Below are 16,994 nucleotides of genomic sequence, written 5' to 3' on the forward strand. Positions count from 1 at the left end.
TTTCACCCACCCTCAATGGAAAAAGCCTGCTGCATTTACCCTATTTATACCTTTCATAATTTTGTACACCTCCATCAAATCTCCCCTTAATCTTCTATGTTCTGGGTAATAAAGTTCTAATTTATTCAATCTTTCCTTATAATTCAGGTCTTCCAGACCTGGTAACATCCTTATAAATTGTCTCTATAATCTTTCAATCTTATTTACATCTTTCCAAGGGAAATTGGCAAAATGGATGCCAGGAAGACCTTTAATCTGTCTGGACAGTAAAAATTAGCTTTATTGAGACACGTGTAATGAAACACACAGCAAAATGTGTTGTTTGTATCAAATCAAATCAGGAAAAATATCTATAGGAAGAGATACAGTCGACATTTCAGGCCGAGACCCTTCGTCAGGACTGACGAAGGGTCTCAGCCTGAAATGACGACTGTACCTCTTCCTATAGATGCTGCCTGGCCTGCTGCGTTCATCAGCAACTTTTATGTGTGTCGCTTGAAATTCCAGCATCTGCAGATTTCCTCGTGTTTGCATCAGGAATATTATGCTGGGGGAAGCCCAGAAGGGTTGCTACATTTCCAGTGTCAACATAGCATACTCATTAACCTTAACCCATCTGTCTTTGGAATGTGGGAAGAAACCAGAGCCTGGGAAGCAACCCATGTGGTCACAAGGAGAATGTACAAACTCCTTACAGACAGTGTTAGAAATTGAGCCCCAACTGTTGATCACTGGCGGGCACCGTAAAGAGTTGCGCTAACCGCTACAATGCCAGGACCGGCTGAGGGATCAGCCATTTAGAGCTGAGATAAGGAGAGTCTAATTTTACGTTGATGGCTGTAATTCTTCAGAATTCCACACCTTAGGGTGTATATTCAAGGCCAAGATTGCTATTTGGACATTGAGTGAATGAGGTGATATGGGGAACAAGCTTCAAAAGGTGGAACATCAGCCATGACTCAAAAAGGCCTCGCATCCTGCACCTGCTGCTATTGCTTATGTTGTTGATCTGAAGGTGAATTCAGATTCTGAAGTAACCTGCTGTTCTGTTTTCTCCAAGCACTTATGTTCCCACCCACTTGTGCCCTGGGGCATCTGCTACACAGCAGCAGCTTGATGACATCAATAAGCTATGCAGGGAAGCTCCTGGATATTTTAACAAGTAGGCTTGTGTATCATGCTCTATCATCTGCTGCACTAAGGTCAAAGCACTTGTCTTCAGATAAATTTGGAAACCGTTCTTGATGAGTATGGTTAGTGCAAATAGTAGATCGCATGTGCTTCTACTTGTGGTAGACAGCTTGATTGACATTAAAAATGCCTTCCATCTCTGATGTTGCACTTTAGCTCATGTAAACCCACAGACAGCAGTGACAGCAGATGGTTACTGGAGGCAGTGCTGCCAGGATTCATCCCTGGTACTATATACCGACAGCATTACCTAATCACATTGATGGCTTCCGCTGGTCAGCGTTGACCATGGATGATGCGTCCTAGCTGATGAAGTTGATACACAAGCCAGGGTAGTACAATATAGAGAGCAAGCTGTTGCTCGCGCAGCAGACTCCCCCTCTCCACACACCTGATGAATCCAAAGGAACGACAAAGACTGATACAGTTTGGCACTAGCGACGTGGCAAGAGTTGCCCGTCAGCATTGAACTCAAATTAGGCCTGCCTTAGGGACTCCAGCTCCAAATTTTTCCTTGGGATTTACTCTCAAAGCCTTCCTCACAAGTGGGTGTATCTGCAAGGCAGCAGAGGTTTGAGATCAGACTTTCTTCTCCTTTATCAACCGCCAACCACGGCTGACAAGCCTCATCTGCCCAAAGTGACTGGTTTTAAGGTGCCAATAACCTGCCTTTGCCCCTTCTCCTGTCAGTAGAAATGGTTCTACCAGGCTTAGTAAGCAAGCCATATGTGAAGGTCAGGAGCCAGGTTGGTTGCCAGAAGCTATTTGAGACACACGCCACTGGCAGCATTTAATGGATAGTGGTCCCTATAAAGTTTTCGTTAACAGCCCCTTCTATGACTACAAAGTGCAGCAAGCTGCTGTAATAGCCTACGGTCTACCTCCATGTCACCACCAAGAGGGATATGCAAATGCTCAGAGGTATCATTTTGGTGCACAGAAAGATCACTCGAGATACCAATGAGCCTCCATCCCAAGTGCGAGTTGTGTGTAAATTAAGGTTGTAGATTCTTGAGGAATAGGCAGCTATAAAATGCAGTTTGAATGCTGGCTCTTGAAATGTTGCCACTTCAGTGAGAACAAATTTCTAAAATGTTTACTGTTCTACAAGCAAATAAGAACACCTATTTTTCAGATCAGCAAGGTTGAAACTCCTGCAGGAACAATGCCATTGTTGACATTATTTAGGAGAGTTTTCTGCCAGAAATTAGAATTCATCCTTATTTAAAGCACAAATTAACTGAAGCAACATGAGAGATTACAACCGAAGTATTAATGGGCTGGGGAGTGGTTGGTGGTGGGGGGGTGGGGATAGCAGTGCCATAAAAGTTGCTTTCAACAGGCATCTGTCTGCTGTGCTGGGAAAACACCAGCCTCTCTAAAGATAATTGATGCTACTTTCACAAAGGCGAGATTTTAACAGGAAAGGGTTGCTAGTACACAAAAAAAAGGGAAAACAAAAATTATAGATGATTCAAAACATGTGCAAATGATTCCCGTTTCCAGGCTCACATTTCACTGCCAGACTTCCTGGTGGATTTTTGATAGCATTTGAATTTTCCAGCTGTTAGTAAAAGGTTTGTAAATAATTACAATTTTGCTCTACTCCAAGTTAAACTCATTTTCAAGTGCACATCCTTCCACATTGTACAAATTTATAGCCCATTGATATTTTACAGTAGTTAAATCACAGTGCAGAGATAAAGCTGTATTAAGATCTACTGTACTTTTCTAATTATAAAATGCAAAATATGGCTAGTGATCCATCCTTCAAAGCAACATAGTAATCGTCATTCTCTGGTGCTGCTTTGATGGTTCGTAAACAAAACTCCACAGAAATCCTGGGAGACATTAACAGACGTTGCCACAGTGTCTAATCAGATAGCCATTTGCATAAAGTATCAAGTGTAATTTAAAATGTGTTGCACTAGATGTGGAAAGGGAATAATAGATCTATATTGGTATATTTGAAATGAAGGTTATTATCAAAAACACATCCCTTAGGGACTTGAGCTCATCACCCTCTGCACTCTCATAAAGACTAGTTGTACCTCAAAAGGCCTAACTGTATTGATATTTTCACATGAACTGTGAAATGCTAAAGGAAGAAAAGTCACTTTAATATGAAAGAAACCTTTGTTGCATTACTTGCTGGTACACAAAAGCCATCTGAACACTAACATTGGACAACACAGATTTTGCTTCCTGAATACTTCTGAGTGTACCTTATGAGTTTTGGGCTGCTGATCATTAAAATTGCCATTTTTTTACATCATCTTTATTTCAATTCATAATTCAAGTCAGAATAATTGACGCCAAGATTAAAGGCAGCATTTTTGTTGGTCCACAAATCAAACAGGTCATCAATGTCAGGCAACTTGAAGAACTTCTAGTGGATCCGGAGAAAATCACATGTTAGGCATTCAAGAATGTTGTTGAAAATTTTCTCGGCATTTGCAGAGCATCAAACTATGTGCAGGTAGTTGACAACATGTTTCAAGCATACAAAACCACAAAGTGCAGCATGTCGCTAAAGATTCATTTTCTACATTCCCATTTAGAATTCTTCCCTGCAAATCTTGACGCTGTCAGTGATGAGCATGGTGAAAGGTTTCACCAGAACATTGGGGTCATGGAGAAACAATAACAGGACAACTGGAATCCATCAATACTGGCTGATTATTGTTGGACACTTCAGTGAGAAGCCTCAGAGTACAAATGAAAATCATCAACAAAAAAAATGTGAAGTTATCCACTTTGGTGGCAAAAATAGGAAAACAGATTATTATCTGAATGGTGGCCGATTAGGAAAAGGGGAGGTGCAACGTGACCTGGGTGTCATTATACACCAGTCATTGAAAGTGGGCATGCAGGTACAGCAGGCGGTGAAAAAGGCGAATGGTATGCTGGCATTTATAGCGAGAGGATTTGAGTACAGGAGCAAGGAGGTGCTACTGCAGTTGTACAAGGCCTTGGTGAGACCACACCTGGAGTATTGTGTGCAGTTTTGGTCCCCTAATCTGAGGAAAGACATCCTTGCCATAGAGGGAGTACAGAGAAGGTTCACCAGATTGATTCCTGGGATGGCAAGACTTTCATATGAAGAAAGAATGGATGAACTGGGCTTGTACTCGTTGGAATTTAGAAGATTGAGGGGGGATCTGATTGAAACGTATGAGATCCTAAAGGGATTGGACAGGCTAGATGCAGGAAGATTGTTCCCGATGTTGGGGAAGTCCAGAACGAGGGATCACAGTTTGAGGATAGAGGGGAAGCCCTTTAGGGCCGAGATTAGGAAAAACTTCTTCACACAGAGAGTGGTGAATCTGTGGAATTCTCTGCCACAGGAAACAGTTGAGGCCAGTTCATTGGCTATTTTTAAGAGGGAGTTAGATATGGCCCTTGTGGCTACGGGGGTCAGGGGGTATGGAGGGAAGGCTGGGGCGGTGTTCTGAGTTGGATGATCAGCCATGATCATAATAAATGGCGGTGCAGGCTCGAAGGGCCGAATGGCCTACTCCTGCACCTATTTTCTATGTTTCTATGTTTCTATAAAACATTTTTAGCTTAATTGACCTATTGTAAAGCATCAACACCATTATGCAATTAAACACATGATACTCAATTGAAGTTAATTTCTTGTTTCTACATGATACAGGTAGTCTAAAATTATATTTGTGCTCTGCTTCAAGTGGTCTATCATAAACAAGAGTAATTTCTGAGGAAGCAACGCTTTTGACAAAATTTGTTGTCCAGTGTAATTTAACCCTAGCCAATCAATGGCATTGATTTAAATATTAACAAAGCCTTTGAGCAAACACTCATACACTTACATAGCTTAATTACACCCAGCGGCCACTTTATTAGGTACACCTGTACAGGTACACATTAATGCAAGTATCTAATCAGACAATTATGTCGTAGCAAATCAATGCATAAAAGTATTTAAACATGGTCAAGAGTTTAGATGTTGGTCAGACCAAAAATCAGAATGGGGAAGAAATGTGATCTAAGTGACTTCTACCGTTCAGCCATTTTTGAATTATCAGAACTTTTCAGTCTGGTTATATTGCACCCTGAAATGTCTTAAACTTGAAAGAATAGAAGGTATTATAAATTTGTAAAAGTACATGAGGAAAAAAATTAACTTACAAGGAATAGGGGCCGTCCTTCCTGCAGTTTTATACCTGTTCACCTATGCAAGATTGAGAGAGCCATGAATTGAATTGATGTACAGAATTAACGACTTGTCTGCTCAGCATACTCACGTCTCATGGCCATTAGCAGTGTTGTTAATTGTATCCAGGTGACCATAACTTGGGACAGGAATACTGACAGTTTAGAAGATGCATTTGTTTCCTCAGCCATTGAAAGACACCTTAGCTTCTTCCTCACTTTGTATCTTTAATTCACATTTGATATCTGCAATCAATGTAGCTGTGAAGTACACGTTTTATTAACTCTGAATTCAGAAAGTGCAGGTTAGATACATCCCAAAGAAGAGCAAGTATTCTAAAAAGAGAATGAGGCAACCGTGGGTGACAAAGGAAGTCAAAGCACAACAGCAAAAGAGAAGACATAAAATATAGCAAAAATTAGTGGGAAATTAGAGGATTGGAAAACTTTTAAAAACCAATATAAGGCAACTACAAAGGTCATAAGCAGAGAAAAAAAATTGAAATATGGAGGTAAACTAGTCAATAATATAAAAGAGGATACCAAAAGATTTTTCAGACAGTAAAAGAGATGTCAAGGAAAATATGGACAAACATAATATTTTGCATTTGTCTTTACTGTCAAAGCCACTAGTAGTATGCCCAAATTTCAGGAATGTCAAGGGACAGAATTGAGTGTAGAACCTGAAAGGTGAAGGTAGAACTTTGATCAGATGGACTATACCCCAGGGTTCTAAAAGAGGTAGCTAAAGAGATTATGGAGGCATTAGCAGTGATCATTCAATAATCACTACACTTTGGAATGGTTTTGGAGCACTGAAAAGTAGAAAATATCACTCTGTTCTATAAGATGGGAAGGAGGCAAAAGATAGGAAAACGATAGACCAGTTAGCCTCACTTCAGTGGTTGATAAGATGTCAGAGTCCATTATTAAGGTTGAAGTTTCGGGGTACTTGAAGGAACATGAAAAAATAGGCCAAAGTCAGCATGGTTTCCTTGAAGGGAAATCTTGCCTAACAAATCTGTTAGAATACTTTGAGACAATTATAGGCAGAATAGACAAAGGAGAGTCTATGGATGTTGTCTAGGACGCTGTCGAAGTTGCATGCCATTTTGGTCAATATCTCCCATCCACTACATAATGTACTGGGTGGGCAATGGAGTACATTCAGCCAGAGACTCATTCCACTGAGATGCAACACAGAGCGTCATAGGAAGTCATTCCTGCCTGTGGCCATCAAACTTTACAACTTCTCTCTTGGAGGGTCAGACACCCTGAGCCAATAGGCTGGTCCTGGACTTATTTCATAATTTACTGGCATAATTTACATATTACTATTTAACTATTTATGGTTCTATTGCTATTTATTATTTATGGTGCAACTGTAACGAAAACCAATTTCCCCTGGGATCAATAAAGTATGACTATGACTATACTTGGATTTTCAGAAGGCCATTGACAAGGAGCCATATATAAAGCTGATAAACAAGATAAGAATCCATGGTGTAACAGGAAAGATATGAGCCTGAATAGAAAATTGGCGAGTGGCAGGAGGCAAAGAGCAGGAATAAAGGAGGCCTTTTCTGGTTGGCTGCCAGTGACTAGTGGTGTTCCGAGGGGTCAGGTTGGAACCGATTCTTTTTGTGTTACATATCAATGATTTGGGTAAGTAAATTGATGGCCTTGTAGTCAAGTCTGTGGATGATGCAAAGATAGATGGAGGGACAGGTAACGTTGAGGAAACAGGGAGTCTGCTGAAGGACTGTGACCAGGGGTTCCTAACCTTTCTTATTTCATGGACCCCTACCATTAACCAAGTGGTCCCTGGTCCTAGGTTGAGAACTCCCGACTTAGGCAGATTAGGAGAATAGGCAAAGAAGTAGGAGATGGAATACAGTATAAGAAAGTGTATGGCCTTACACTTTGGTAGAGGAATAAAGGTGTAGACTACTTTCAGAAATCAGATGTACAAAGGGACTTGGGAGTCCTTGTGGAGGATTCCCTAAACATTAACCTGCAGTTTGAATCCATGGTAAGGAAGGGAACTACAATGTTCGCATTCATTTTGAGAGGACTAGAATATAAAAGGATGTAATGCTGAAGCTTCATAAGGCATTGGTCAGACCACACTTGGAGCATTGGACTAACTTCCTTCAGTTAGTCCTGATGAAGGGTCTCGGCCTGAAATGTTGACTGCATCTCTTCCTAGAGATGCTGCCTGGCCTGCTGCGTTCACCAGCAACTTTTATGTGTGTTGCTTGGAGCATTGTGAGTAGTTTTCTTCCTCTCATCTAAGAAAGGGTGTGCTGGCATAGGAGAGGGTCCAGAGGAGGTTCACAAAAATTATCCGGGGAATGAAAGAGTTAACATATGAGGAGCACCTGATGACTCTGGGCCTTTATTCGCAGAAATGTAGAAAAATAGGGTGGGGCAGTGTAATCTGACTGAAACCTGTCAAATACTGAAAGGCCTAGGTAGAGCAGGTGTGATGAGGATGTTTCCTATAGCTTGGGGGGGGGGGGGGGGAGGAGGAGAGAGGTTTGGACCAGAGGGAACAGTTTTAGAACAGAAACAAAGATAAGGAGGAATTTCTTTAGCTAAAAGGTGGTGAATCTGTGGAATACATTACCACAGATGGCTGTAGAGGCCAAGTCATTGGGTATATTTAAAGAGAAGGTTGTTAAGATTCTTGATTATCAACGGCATCAAAGTTTACAAGGGGAGTACAGGAGAATGAAGTTGAGAGGAATTTCAAAAATCAGCCATGATAAAATACTGGAGTAGACAATGGCTGAATGGCTAATTCTGCTCCTGAGTCTTATGGTGTAAGAGTATGGTATGTATTCTATACTCTAAATGACAACTGTGGCCTAAAGTTATTCAAATTTAGATTTAATAATTCAATTCTAAAAATATGCGCATGCTGGAAATCTGAAATAAAATAGATCAGGCAACACCTGTGGAAAAGATTAAAGATTAACTTTTTTTTCCATGTATACATTGAAACACCAGAACATAATTGTACAGTGAAATGCGGCAGTTGTTTTAAATCAATACAGCGAGGATTATGCTCAGAGCAGCCCACAGGTGGGGCCACACTTCCAGCACCAACATAGCATGCCCACAACTTACAAACCTTGACATTTGCGACCTCTGGATTTCAGAGGAAACCAGAGCGCCATACGGAAATCCACACAGTCATGGGAAGAATGTACAAACTCATGCGGAAACCCACATGGTCATGGGAAGAACGTACAAACTCGTGCGGAAACCCACACGGTCGTGGGAAGAACGTACAAACACCTCACAGACAGCTGGAGAAACCGAACCATAATCTCATAGCTGGCGCTGTAAAGCATTTTGCGAACCGCTACGATATTGCGCCACACGCAAGACAGAGATGATGTTTCAGACATGCGAGATCCTTTGTCAGAACCGGAAAAAGAGAAAATTAATTAGTTTTCATTAGCAGAGGAGGTGGGGGAAGAAAGGACAGAACAAGGTGAGTATCTCTGATAGGTTGAGAAAAGGGTAATATGGTAGTTAAAGGCGCATCAGCTCTTTCCCAGTTCTGATGAACAGTATCACCAGAAACATTAACTCTGCTTTCCCTTGCACAGGTGCTTCCTGACCAGTTGAATGTTTCCACCATTTTCTGTCTGAATAACATATTACTCAAACGATTACATGGGCTTACAATCTCCTTCACTTGCCGACATGCTACTGTCTTATTGCAAAGCACTTGTAACACACGGTGATAACCTCTTAGAAACACAAGTGCCAGAATATGATTTTGTCATAAGTGAAGTAACAACTATACTCTAGGTTCAACATGTTGCAGAGGTTTGTGACAGGTACTCTCGGAAAAGAGAGGAATAGTGAACAGAGAACATTCTGGGCACACTTGGCAAGTCAGGCAGCATTAACCTATCAGGGCAAAGACAATTCTACAGACCATTCTGATGACAGCATTTTGGTGTGATACGTTTCTCTTCCCACATATCTCGCCTATCCTACCGATGCTTCTAACATTTTCTGTTTTATTTTTGATTTTCAGTGATGGTGTATGAGTTTACAACGTTGACAATTATTTTAATAGAAATTACCAATTTGGACACAGATACACAGGACGCAATTTTCAAATTTGCAGGTGACACAAAACTTCAAAGCAGAGGGAACTGAATTCAAAGTACGTATATACAGTATAACCATATACAACCCTAAGATTCGTTTTCTTGTGGGTGTACTCAGTAAATCCATAACAGAATCCATGAAGGACCACAGCCAACAGGACAGATAAACAACCAATGTGTATTGCACTTTATGAAAAACATGAATTTCTTCTGGTAAAACAAATTCCCACCCCTCCCCTCTTCTTCTATTCCCCACTCTGGCCTCTTAGCTCTTCTCACCTGCCTATCACCTCCCCCTGGGTCCCTCCTCTTCCCCTTTCTCCTATGGTCCACTCTCCTCTCCTATCAGATTTCTTCAACTCCAGCTCTTTACCTTTTCCACCCACAGGGCTTCATCTATCATCGAGATATCCTTTTATCCCCTTCCCCCACTTGTTTATTCTGGCATCCTCTCCCTTTCCTTTCCAGTCCTGAAGAAGGGACTTGGCTCAAAACATTGACAGTTCATTTTCATGGATGCTGCCTGACCTACTGAGTTCCTCTAGCATTTTGTGTATGTTGCTTTGGATTGTTCACACCTGCAGAATTTCTTATGATCATGAAAAATATGGATGCTTTGGAAAAGCAGGTAATTAACAAGCATGATTCTAGGCTTAATTCAGCTTAATCACGTAAATAGATGGGAAAGACGGTGGTTGCTTTCCTTCAAGCAAAAGTGTTTGAGAGAAAAAAAATAGTCAGAATCAAAAGAATTGAAATGTCTACAAATCTTCAGAACCAGAAGATAATTAGCAAAAGATTGAAACTGAAATAAGAAAAAAAAAGCTTTCTTGGCAGTGAATCTTTGGGGTCTGGATTGCACTGCTAAGGCAGTAGTAGGAGGCAGATTTAACTGCAGACATCAAAAGGGAACTGAATAAATAGCTAAAAAGAAAGAGAAAATACAGGCTTTTGTGGAGAAGGCATGGAGGGTGGAACCAGCTGTATGGCATTTACTGTATGGACACGATGAAATGAATGCATTTCTTCCATGCTGCTATTCTGATCACCCTTTTAGTTATTGAATAAAACATTTTTGCTATCAATTTTAAAAGTATTGTTGCATCTCACCACGTTAGCCTTGAAGATATCTCCCCATGTTCACAGCACTCTTCTCTTTTTTTCAATTTAATAAGACCCCACCCATTTTCACTCTAGCTCCACAATTCAGCTTACATTCTTCATCAGCTCATACTAGGAGAGAGTGGTTCTCAATGGACCATTACCCTAGTATCAAATAAGCCTCTTATGAGCACTTCAGCCTGTTATCTGCTTTGGACGTACAATTCCAACTTTTCAACTTTCTTCAATCCAAAAATTGCTTTTTAACATCTCTGAGGGAGTACCATAAGTGATTTCACCACATGGATAGCAGTGGTTCTAAAATATGGTCTGCTATGATCTTCTAGACAAGAGCAGCCTTTCAAGCCACATCCAAGTCCAAAGATTCTATTTAGTTAATACTCTTTGCCAAACAGATCTACTTGCTCAAGGTGTTCAAGTCCATTATCAAGAAGATGAATTCTATTTATTAAAACATATTTTGTTCACTGAAATTTAGCAGAATCCTATAATCAACTATATAATATAAATCCACATCATAAGGCCAAAATATATATCCTCTGGATAATTTAATATAAAAGCAAACAGTTCCGAAGCAAAGCCACTGTTGGTTTCCAAGGAACTTCGTAGAGATCTTTGACTACCTGCTTTGAGTACCTCCCTGCAGAGCTCCACAAATCTTCAATTGATCTGTCATTTATGGATCTGAGAGAATAAAGTTACAGATTTAAACTACACTTCCTGATTTTAATGTTTTAGTATTTTACGGTTTATTCTAAGATGATGCTTCTATGTTCAGGATGTTCCCATCCACTTACACCACATGATTACCCCAAGAGATCCTCCCAGCATCTTAAACACCACTGTCAGATAAAGTCTCTGCTGTATGGAAGAAACCCTGCATTTATCCTGTAGTTCCAGTACAAGTCTGTTGACTGTAGAGCAAAGCATCCAAGGTTAACGTGCCCTTTGTGGTGCAGTATCCAGAACAGAACACTATGCTCTGGTGTCACCAGAGGTTCATACAGCTGTAACATAACACCAACTCCTAGAATTAAGGAGAATTAAAGAGAAAATATTACAATATGCTTTCCAATCAGATTTGTCCAGTAATCTTCAGCATTTTCTGGAATTGAATACCTTAAACTCTGCTGCTTTTTACGATGTTTACTATTTAGCAACTATTTTAAACCATTTATGACTAAAGTTCCAATGGTGGGGTAGAACCTGAAAAGCAGTACAGGGCTTTTGTAAACAGGGCAACAAGCTGAGCAAGCAATAGCTACAGTATGTGGTGTAAAGAATCAGATTTGTGCACTGTCCATAGGCACGTAAGCCTCCAGACTACTAATCTGCATTTCCAGCTTTCCATCTGATTATCTCTTACTTTACAAAAAACAAAATCCATTTTTCATGACACAAGTCTGGCTGACAATGCCAGCACTAATTGCCTATCCCCAATTCTCCTTGGTAAAAATGGCGACCTACCCTTTTAAAAGATGCAGTACTTCTGGTAAAGGTACTCACAGACTGCTGTAGAATCTGGGATTTAGACTCACTGAGAGTGAAGGAAAACTAAATGTAATATTTTAATATTTTCCCTTATGCATGGTTTCCTTAAGGGGAAATCTTGCCTGACAAATCTGTTGGAATTCTTTGAGGAAATAACTGGCAGGATAGACAAAAGAGAGTCAGTGGATGTTGTTTACTTGGATTTTCAGAAGGCTTTTGACAGGGCTGCACATGAGGCTGCTTCACAAGATAAAAGCTCATGGTATTACAGGAAAGATACTAGCACAGATAGAAGATTGGCTGACTGGCAGGAAGCAAAGTGTGGGAATAAATCGGGCCTTTTCCAGTTGGCGGCCGGAGATTAGCAGTGTTCCACAGGAGTTGGTATTGGGACCATCTATCTTCACGTTGTATGTCAATGATTTGGATGAAGGGCTTTGTGGCACGAAGATAGCTGGAGGATCAAGTGGTGTTGAGGAAGCAGGGACTCTGCAGGATGAATTAGATTAGGAGAATGGGTAAAGAAGTGGCAGGTTAAATATAGTGTCGGGAAATGTACAGTCATGTACTTTAGTGGAAGGAATAAAGGTGTAGACTATTTTCTAAATGGGGGAAAAAAATTCAAAAATCAGAGGTGCAAAGGGACTTGGGAACCTTCGTGCAAGATTCCCTAAAGATTAACTTGCAGGTTATTTACTTATTAAGATATAGCACTGAGTAGGCTTTTCGCGGCCCTCGAGCAACACCACCCAGCAATTAATCACGGGACAATTTACATTGACCATTTAACTTATCAATCAGTACATCTTTGGACAGTGTGAGGAAACCGGAGCAACCGTTAGAAACCCATGAGGTCACAAGGAGAACGTACAAACTCCTTACAGGAATTGAACCCAGGTCCCTGGTACTGTAAAGTATTGTGCTAACCACTACGCTACCATGCCTTATGTTGAGTCAGTTCTAAAGAAGACAACTGCAAAGATAGCATTCATTTCAAAAAGACTAGAACATACAAACCATGATGTAATGCTGAGGCTTTATTATTCATTTGTCAGACCGCACAGAGTATTGCGAGCGGTTTTAGAAACATAGAAAACCTACAGCACAATACAGGCCCTTTAGCCCACAAAGTTGTGCTGAACATATCTTTACCTTAGAAATTACCTAGGGTTACCAATAGCCCTCTATTTTTCTAAGCCCCATGTATCTATCCAGGAGTCTCTTAAAAGACCTTATCGTATACGCCTCCACCACCGTCACCGGCAGCCCATTCTATACACACACGACTCTCTGCATAAAAAACTTACCCTGACATCTTCTCTGTACTTACTTCCAAGCACCTTAAAGCTGTGCCCTCTCGTGCTGGACATTTCAGCTCTAGGAAAAAGCCTCGACTATCCACATGATCAATTCCTCTCATCATCTTATACACCTCTATCAGGTCACCTCACATCCTCTGTCGCTCCAAGGAAAAAAGGCCAAGTTCACTCAACCTATTCTCAAAAGGCATGCTCCCCAATCCAGGCAACATCCTTGTAAATCTCCTCTGCACCCTTTCTATAGTTTCCACATCCTTCCTGTAGTGAGGCGACCAGAACTGAGCACAGTCCTCCAAGTGGAGTCTGACCAGTGTCCTATATAGCTGCAACATTACCTCTCAGCTCCTAAACTCAATCCCACAATTGATGAAGGCCAATGCACCATATGCTTTCTTAACCACTGAGTCAACCTGCATAGCAGCTTTGAGTGTCCTATGGACTTGGACCCCAAGATCCCTCTGATCCTCCACACTGCCAAGAGTCTTACCATTAATACTATATTCTGCCATCATATTTGACCTATCAAAATGAACCACCTCACACTCATCTGGGTTGAACTCCATCTGCCACTTCTCAGCCCAGTTTTGCATCCTATCGATGTCCCGCTGTAACCTCTGACAGCCCTCCACACTATCCACAACACTCCCAACCTTTGTGTCATCAGCAAATTTACTAACTCATCCCTCCACTTCCTCATCCAGGTCGTTATAAAAATCATGAAGAGTAGGGGTCCTAGAACAGATCCCTGAGGCACGCCACTGGGCCCCTTATCTAGAAAAGATGTGCCAGCATCAGGGAGGCTCCAAAGGGGGTTCATGAGAATGATTCAGGGAATGAAAGCTTTAACAAATAGGAGTGTATGATAGCCCTGGGCTATACTCGCTGGAGTTTAAAAGAATGAGGGAGTATTTCACTGAAACTTATTGAACATTGAAAGGCCTAGATAGTTGATATGGAGAGGATGTTTCCATGGGGGAGTCTAGGACGAGAAGGCACATCCTCAGAATAGAGGAGTGTCCATTTAGAACAGAGATGAGGAGAAATTTCTTTAGCCATAGAGCAGTGAATCTGTGGAATTCATCACCACAGACAGCTGTGGAGGCCAGGTCATTAGGTATACTTAAAGTGGAGCTTGATAGGTTCTTGATGAGTAAGGGCTTCAAGTTTATGTGGTGAAGGAAGAAGAAAGGGAGTTGAAAGGAATGATAAATCAGCCTTGAAAGAATGACAAAACAGACTCAATGGGCCAAATAGCCCAATTCAGCTGCTATGTCTTAGGTGACTTGGTGGAGAATCACCAGATGGAAGTGTTCCAATGTACCTGTTTCCTTTGCCCTTCCTTCTCATAGAGATCATGGATTTCAGATAGAAAATGAATGCCAATGAAGTTATTTCAGATTTTCTGACCCTTCGTACCGGCTGGCACTTTGGTGAAATGGCAACTGGCATCTTGTGTATTGCTGGTGTTAAAGGTGTTTCTACCTCAGTAGTTCAGTCCTGAGTACCAAAATCTCAGTACGTATCATGTACCATTCCAAATCTCTGCCAGATTTTCAACGTTTTGTCAAATTCAAGTTTCAGATTAGTGGTCTTTAGTTTTTTTTAATTGCATTATGAAATTCCTTCATCTGCTGTTAAATTACATTGTTAGTGATATATCACTTGATTCAGCAAACTTACGGGAAAACATTGTGCCAGACTTGACAACCCTGGTGCCCAGCCTTGAAAGTATTCTGCACAATACTTTAGAACTGTTGATAGTTATAAGATGAACTGTCTAAATGCAAGTCCTTTCCCTTCCATGTCGGCAGAGTTGGTGGGGAAAAAGCAGTTAGTTCGGATGCAGGTTTTGAAAACAAATGATTTTTTAAAGGATTGTCTGTTGTAACACAGCCATACAATACTTAATAATTAAATGTTTATCACGGCAAATCAATAACTTGTTGACTTCCCGTTTAGAAACTCCAACAGAAATTGTCAACGTTGCTTCCGATAAACCAATTCCACTGACATTACAGTCGTCCAATGGAAAATTAACATGTGCTGGGAACGTCCAATCAACTGCACGCAGTAGCGAGTAGCCGCCCCCATTCCTCCCAGGGATTGTTAAAGTCGTTTCCACGAGCAACTATTGAGCGAGGTGGGATATTGTATTGGAAGTATGGTGGTATATTGTCTGCAATATGCTCGTACATTACATGCTGAATAAGTAACAGTACCCACTTGTGCAAACATTACCAGCTCGTCCTCCAGCGACGCGTCTCTGCGCCCGGGACCTTCGCCCAGACAGCCTCGTCTCCGCGCGGTGCACTTCCGCTCTGAGCCGCGCATGGAAACGATCGGCTCTATCTGCATATATGTATTAATATTTTTGTATTATTGGGAACATGCACGAACAGCTGTTGCAGTTTCTAAACCCTGCCCATGAATAATAATTCAGATGTTGCTGTAAAAACAAACTGTTGGAAATCCGAGATTAAAACGGAAAACGCAGCAAATATTCAACACGTCAGGCAGCCTCCGCGGAGAGGGAGATACAGCTAATATTGCTCCGCGCAGGAGACACCTTGTCTGTCAACCAGTTCTGGAGATACAAAATTTTCCTCCAAAAGCATTGAAACCAAAACCATTTTCTCAATCTCATTGCCTGGATAGCTACATTACAGCACTTCCTCCACATCTTTGACACATGAAAATGGGGAGGGGATCTCTTTATATAGTCATTTTCACAGCCTTGGGCCATTTCAAAGTGAGGGAGAAGAGGCAACTAATTTGTACGTCGCAACTCCCAGTAACAACAATGTGCACCGTCATTTTACAGGGCATATTTATATAGGCATCCGTTAGTCTCGTGAGACCATGGATTTGCGCCTTGGAAGGTTTCCAGGGCACAGGCCTGGGCAAGGTTGTATGGAAGACTGTCAGTTGCCCATGCTGCAAGTCTCCCCTCTCCACGCCACCAATGTTGTCCAAGGGAAGGGCATTAGGACCCATACAGCTTGGCACCAGTGTTGTCACAGAGCAATATGTGGCTAAGTGCCTTGCTCAAGGACACAACACACTGCCTCAGCTCGAACTAGTGACCTTCAGGTCACTAGACGAATGCCTTAACCACTTGGCCACGCACCAACACAACATACAGGGCATAGCACTTAGGGATTTACTTGTATGTGCCTTGTGCGCTGTGTGACTGTGGGTACTATGTTTTGCACCTTGGCCCCAGACTAACACTGTTTAGTTTAGCTGTATTCACGCATAGTTGAATGACAATTAAACTTGAACTTGGTAATTGTGTAATCAATGATATTGGGATATGAACATTAACCATAGCAAATGGAATATCTTCACTGCGCATTGCAATAAGATCAGGGGGGTCTGTTAAAATTCAATTACTGAACTACTTTTCAGGAATGTGTAAAGGATCTTTTTTGCGTGAAACAAAACAACCATTCCTGGGTCATTTGGGTTCACTTTGAAAATCCTGTGGAATACCTTGTGACGAAGACACTATTTATGAGACAAAGTCTCACAGAGCACTGCAGAGGAATTTGAAATGCATTAT

General features: G+C 41.3%; 1 protein-coding gene across 3 annotated transcripts in view; it reads right to left on the reverse strand.

Annotated features, from left to right (window-relative positions):
• triqk (triple QxxK/R motif containing) overlaps positions 1-15,748 on the reverse strand; it is a 63,960-nt gene extending 48,212 nt beyond the window's left edge. For 2 of the 3 annotated variants that reach the window (XM_072262824.1, XM_072262639.1), the window contains exon 1: positions 15,656-15,748. The gene's annotated coding sequence lies outside the window, so the exon portion shown is untranslated. The remainder of the gene's footprint in view (positions 1-15,655) is intronic. The other variant, XM_072262729.1, reaches the window with a different exon arrangement.
• Between the last annotated feature and the right edge of the window lie 1,246 nt (positions 15,749-16,994).

This window comes from Mobula birostris, chromosome 1 (assembly GCF_030028105.1).
Source record: "Mobula birostris isolate sMobBir1 chromosome 1, sMobBir1.hap1, whole genome shotgun sequence".
NCBI lineage: Eukaryota > Metazoa > Chordata > Chondrichthyes > Myliobatiformes > Myliobatidae > Mobula > Mobula birostris.